Raw genomic sequence first — 7,022 nt, forward strand, 5'->3', positions numbered from 1 at the left:
CTCTCTCTCTCTCTCTCTCTCTCTCTCTCTCTATTTGTAACACTGTGTGCTCCGTAACCTCAGATAACTCAAACACTGCAGGCATTTACATTTGGGTTCAACACATCCATAACTCGGGTTAACCGATAACGAAAAATTTTTAAGATATCATTTAGGGTTGCAAATTGTACGAGCTATCATTGATTTGGAGTTTTCCATGTTCACGATATCTGTGCTCGACTGTATATTATTATAAATACCTGAGCTGATAGTTTTTGAAATGTAACAAAGAATATTTTAGCATATAAGTTCACACTTTGAACTTTGGCCTGATACATGTCAAGTTGATTACAATTGAATCACTTTGAGTCGCAGAAATAGTGGTGAGGTTCCGAGTCTCTGTTGCATGTTTCATTTTCATTACCATCTATGTAAGATTGGGAACTGAAAATTATATGTAATTTTCACAAATGTAACACCTTTTTTTTGTTGTCATGTTTGTGTCCATACTGCTGTGACCTTATGGGTATTACATATGTATGTAAATGGCATTATTACTGCATTCATGTAAATTTGTTACTTTTAGTTTCCCCATATGTATGTGGATACTTACTTGTTTTCAAGGAGGGTATTTTATTTTAATAGAGAATTTCAGGTTTCTGTTTTACTTAAAACTAATGCCTGTTTATGGCAAAGTAGTAGTCGGGCCAGTACCAATGAATATTAATTCAAAACTTTTCAGATATGGCATTTTCCTTAAGTTTTCTGATGAAAGAAATCATTGGGGTGGAATCGTCCTTCAAACTGACTGAATTTCGTAAATTAAGGAAACATTTTGTCTCTTTTGCCTTCATTTGATTTAGTCTGTCAGAGCGTAGGCCTACCAACGAAACTCAAAGATTATAATAATGATAATGAATTGCATTTATATATCCCATCCGTAAAGGAAAATGCTCAGTGCGTTTTACAATAATAAAAAAACATACATTCCACCTTAAGAGTAGCCAGATCAAACAGTCTTCACACCCAGGTTATTCTTTTTTTTTGACAATTATATACGAGCTTGTCTAGAAATACGGGTACAGGATACATACATACATTTTCATCAAGAGAAAGCCTAAATTCTGGGCATACTATGTGCTCACTATGGCTTTTATTTCTGAACTGAAAATCAAATAAACTTTGGTTTTTGCCTAGTGCAGCCTTAATTTAACAACTTATGTTGTCAATCCTAGGTTTGGTTTCACATCTGTAAGGTTTTATAAGTCTAGTACATGGGATGGAATAAAATTATGAAGAATAGCAAGTGTTGGATGAATATAGGAGTTGTATGAATCCTTGATTTGAGTCTGACAGAGTGTATCTGCTCTTTTCATATGTTAACTACCGTATTTCTTCATATGATACACAAGTTTTGTCCATAGTGTAGATGTCTTTTCATATCTGTATGTCTTTCCATTGATGTCAAAATCAAGAGCCTCGCTCAATTACTTTTTAAACTCTGTGTGATGGGAATTTTAAAGTCTCATTGTACATCGGAAATGAAATTCAATCCGCTGCCAGAAAGAAAGTTGGTAGGCTGAGAATGGAGATATTTTTATATGGAAGTTTAAACCTTATTAACCATACATGAAATGATTTAAATATTGATGTGTACTATCAGCATTGTTTATATTATGTGTACCCTCTATGTATGTGTCTAAAAAATCAGTAGCGTTGTTGAAAATATTTTCTGGCTGATACCGATAGCATCTGTTTCTAATTCTCCTCATTTGATTCTATTATCGTTTGGCTCTACAACTTTTTCAGCTGTTAACATCACCACAGACAAGAACCTTTTGGTCTGCTGCAGCATATTTTCATATTGTGAAAAAGGACTAGGACTAAGAGAAACTACCCATTGAATTACTGGTACAAATTATGTATTTGAAGTTAAAACACTCAGTTCTGTCCCTTTGCTGTTCAGACGATGAAGCGTAAAATCAACTTGTGTTCCATTTTTGCTGTTCTTTAAAAAGTTTTCATGTCCGATGCTGACGGGTTTCAACTTTTCATCTTTGCTTTACTCGTTCGCCTACACATTTCTTCATCTATCAGCTTACACATCTTGGTTTCTGTCTCAAGCTAGTTTGCTACTCTTTTCAATGTAGAATGTTGGGATTCTTTATAAATTGCAATATATTATGAATTCAAAAGCCAGTATGAATAATTACTGTTATTATAACAAGTCAACTTAAGGTAGTCAATGCTTTACAAAATTTGAGACTGAAATTGCTACTTACCTTTGTCTATTTGTTGAATATATTGTTTTTGAAGTATTAGAAACTACAGGCGGGGAAAAAAACTGTTTCATATTCATTTCATTGTGAATATTATGATATATTATGTTTCTTTAAGGTAACCCAGTCTTTTTCTCGGTTGGATGCTTTACTATTTACTTGTTATTGTCAGGAAGTCATGTTTGTCTGTATACATAATTTTGTTTTGCACCTTTTTTTTCCGAGACTTTTGTTGGAGATGAAGAAGAAAGTGGAGGAGTAATGAAGGAACTCATAACTCCAGCATGATTTTCATTTTTCACAAGTTGCAACAGAAGTGCACTTTTTTGCTACTTATATACACTAATGTACATATTATGTTTCAAGTGGAATATTGATAATCTATCATCATGAATGAACCTTTGTTTTCATCTGTTCGAAAACTTTTTTTTTACAAAAATGTATTTTTTTAATGTTACACACATAATATAATGTGTTTCAAGTGGAATAGTCATGTATGTATCGTCATCAATAAACCATAGTGCTCACCTATTCAAACTTTGTTTGTTGCTTTGAAAATATTTTTATTTCCTTTTGTGTTGATGCTGTTGTAATTATTAGTTTTTTTAATAGGCTAATTTCCATGGTTTTTATTTTCAACTCCTTGCAAGAACAGTGGAAGAAAAAACAATTATGCTCTTTGGGAACAGCAACACGCTTGTGTTTATTTACTAAGAATTTATTTACTCATAATTCAATACGTTGAGTGCATAATGAGCGCTATATATAGTACCATCAAATATGGTTCACATGAAAAAAAAAGGCTACACATTGAAAAACTTTATAACAAATCTGGAAAGACTATTGGTTCAGAAGCATCCTACAAGGAACCATTTACACTGGAGTATTCCATATCGTTGCCTCCTATGGCATCATTTGAGTTGGGATTTAATTTGTTATACCGATTTACAGTGAACAGTTTTGAATTCAAATTAAGAGAAGCATATCAACACTATAAGTTACAGTCATATCGTGCAGGTAAAACGCTGCCTTAGAACTAGGGAGGTCTATCTAGCATTTAAGCCGTTTTTGAGTTGCTAAGACCATGAGGTCAAAAACCAAATTTTAATGTTCTGCAATCTACTCAAATCAAAATCGTAAGATTATTCGGAGTCGTTATCAAGATATTCAAAGAATTGCATTCGAAAAAGCTTGACATGTGAAACTCACAATTTTTAGATCAAATTTCCCAAAACAAGGTACTGAGCATATCATCACTGATCACTCATGGTACCATAATCCGCGAGGATCGTAAGAGCGCTGCATGATAGAGAGCCTCGTCACGACGTGCCTCCACTTTTCACCGTTTTTATTTTTTTAGCGCTTGAGTTAGGGCAAAGGATTTCCCTGTCCACTCCTCAATGTTGTCGGTCCACCTCTTTCTTTGCCTTCCTGATCCTCTCCTTCTCCTCCCCTGCACAGTTCCCTGGAGAATGGCCTTGGACAGGCCACAAGATCTTGCTACATGGTCATACTAATTCAGTATCTTTCGATTCACAGTAGACAGCAAGTCTAAATATGTAGTGGCTCGTGTGTTGTTTCACTCTACTGCGCACTTCCTCATTTGTGATGTGGTCATTGTATGAGATACCAAAGAGTCGTTTAAAGCATCTCATTTCGGCTGCTTGGGTCTTCCTTGATTCACAAGCATACAGAAGATGGAGATGACTAAAGCATAGAGTAGTCAGATGTTGGAATTGACTGAGATATTTCTATCTTTCCCTATTGGTCTTAGTTTTGTAAGCGCCCCTGTTGTTTGTGCAATTCTTGCATTGACTTCTGGCATGGATTCTTTTGGGCTGATGATAGCACCAAGGTACTTGAACTGGTCGACTGTTTAAAGTTGTTAACCATTGACCATAATTTTAATTTTAATGGATTTGTCACCATTTCTCATCATCTTTGTTTTCTCGGCACTGATTTCTATGCCATATCTGGCTGATATTTCATCCAGTCGTTTCACCAGTCTGGCGACTTCTTCATTTCCTGCCAGTCCGTCAATGTCATCGGCAAATCTGAGATTAGTAACTATTCGTCCGCCGATGCTGACTGTGGTCGTATGATTTTTAAGAGCATCGATCATGATTTGTTCAAGGAAGATGTTGAGCAGGGCTGGGGATAGCAGGCAACCTTGACGTACGTACACCGACAGTAGTGTGGAACCATTCTCCTATTTTCCCTTGGGCGAGGACGGCACTGGTGGCTTTGTTGTATATAGCTGTTGGATCAGCTCTATTGGCTTTTGGCCCGTGTCGTTGTTCTTCATTGTTGCCCACAGTGCATCATGCCACACGCGATCAACGGTTGTTGTTTTTTTAAATCGATGAACACATAGATGTCTTGCTGGTGTTGACAGTATTTCTCGCACAGAACTCTGAGGTTGACATCTGTTCCTGTTGTACTTCTTCCAAGCCTGAACCCCGGCTTGCTCTTCAGCTATTATTTCTTTGCCTGTGGTCTCAATCGGTTCAGTATAACTTTCAGCATCTTTTTGATTGCGTGGCTTATCAAGATAATAATAGTTCGATAATGTTGGCATATCACTCAGCAGATAGAACTTTGTAATTCAAGGGAAACAAGCAGACACAAATGGAAGAGAGAATGAAAGGAAGTAGGGCCTGCCAGTGGCGACCCCAAACACCTGCTTTCAGTGGACAAGCATCCCATCAGTCTTAAACTCTTTTTCTTGCACGTAGTGGAATCAATTATATTTATTTTTGCCAACCAACATAACTGTTCGCTTGTGCAGCCTTCAAAGGATAGAAAGTTATAAAGAAAGGGCCAAGAACGGTGCTTACAACAATAATGTATAAGGTACTCGTAAAGTCCTGAAAATCTTGTGTGTGTGTGTCTGTCTGTCTGTGTGTGTGTGTGTGTGTGTGTGTGTGTGTGTGTGTGTGTGTGTGTGTGTGTGTGTGTGTGTTTTCCGTTGGTAACAAGAGTACAAGTACTACTTGATATATTAGAACTGGTGAATATTTTGTATGCCTGTACACGCAATTCTTTGAGTATCCTCGCCCCCTTTTAATGATAAATAACTAGTTCTCATTCATCCGGATTATTGGGTATCCAGCTCGTTGACACCCGGCACACGTCAGTTCCTTTAGTGGTGACGTCACATTGTCACACGCAAAGCTTTGTTTGAGCCCTTGGCCTGACAGAAAGGGCTTGGAGGAGTTATACCCCTTTATCGATCCTTGGAGAGAGGACTCGTTGTGAGGACTCTCGTTTGTCAGTTAATGAGTGCCATTAGGTTAGGCCAGATATGGAGAGGAGAGTGGGACACAAGAGAACAATACACGTAATGCATTTAATGATATAATACATTAGGCCTATACAGCTTAAGACAAGTTTGGAAACAGAAAAGGCAGTTCAAGGCCCAATAAATCTCAACCAGAATGCGCAAGATAATGATATGTCACAGAATGTGTTTGTTGGCCTATTTAGATTTTAAAATTAATAAATAAACAATAGATACATAAGTATGAGTAAAGAGACATGTAAAAAAAGAATTAATAGAATGAATGAAAGATACAAGTAATAACAGAGTGAAATGAAAGAGTCAAAAACAGACAGACAAGCAATAAACAAAATAAATAACGAAGAAAATCAGGTGGAAAGAAAGACAGAAAGGAATAGAAGAAAATCGCGGTCGTGACGAACCTCTCTTGTCTCCCCTTCGAGTAGTTTTGTTTTTTGTTGCTGTTGTTTTTTATGTTTGTTTGGTTGGTTGGTTGTTTTGTTTGTTTTGTTTTTTAGTTTTGTCTTTTTTGTTTGTTTGTTTTTTGTGTTTTTGTGTGTGTGGGTTTTTTTTTTGGGGGGGGGGGGTGGGAGGGTTCAGTGTTAGTAATATCAGATGGACAACATGTTTCTCCGTCTCTGAAGAGTCCGCGGGGCTGCCTCTTGTTTTTCTTTTTCTTTAACATCCCAATGCCGGTTCTTTTTTCTGGTTGGATATTTCTTAGGGAAGTTGCTGTCTTTGGGGACATAGGCCTATAAGAGGGAAATCTTGTGACATTACACATCTGGTTTGAAACCCGTCAGACTTCTTTAATCCAATGAAAGGTGCTTTGAAAATGGCGGTTCTTAAAATAATATTTATAAGAAATTAATAAGAATTATGTTTAGAGAAGAAGAAAATACCATCGCAAATCTGTTCTTTCGTGTACAAAACTGAACAATCTAAAAGTTTTGATCACAATAAAAATGCTATTAAAATACATTGAGGGAATTTAAGCTGCAAAAATTCAATAGCAATTCATTGAACACTTGTTTAGACGAAGTTATTGAAAATTTAAAGCAAATAGCAGCATTAACTCGGGAAAAAGTCGATCTGAACGAGTGTTTTTATAGTAGGCCTATACTCAGACTCGGACTCAGGAGTTTCAACAAGTTTGAAGTTGGAGCTTCTGGACTCCGACATCTTCGAGTAGGCAAAAGAAAATAAGCAGAATAATAAGTTTTTCTTAAAGTACTGGAGAATGGCAAGGAATGAAGTAAGAAGGGGCTTACATCCGTAGCCACTTATATCGTGGCTCGTGAAAAGTAAGTTTCTTTACAGTATTCATCTTCAGTCATATTTATTTCTAAAGGCCAGTATTATGAGTGCCATTTTAGTTTTATATATTATAAAAAAAATCCCCCCACCCCCCTTCTACACACAAACTGACACATACACCAAACACACACACGCACGCACGCGCGCACGCGCACTCGCACACACAC

This window comes from Aplysia californica, unplaced genomic scaffold, assembly GCF_000002075.1.
Source record: "Aplysia californica isolate F4 #8 unplaced genomic scaffold, AplCal3.0 scaffold00413, whole genome shotgun sequence".
Classification (NCBI taxonomy): Eukaryota; Metazoa; Mollusca; class Gastropoda; order Aplysiida; family Aplysiidae; genus Aplysia; species Aplysia californica.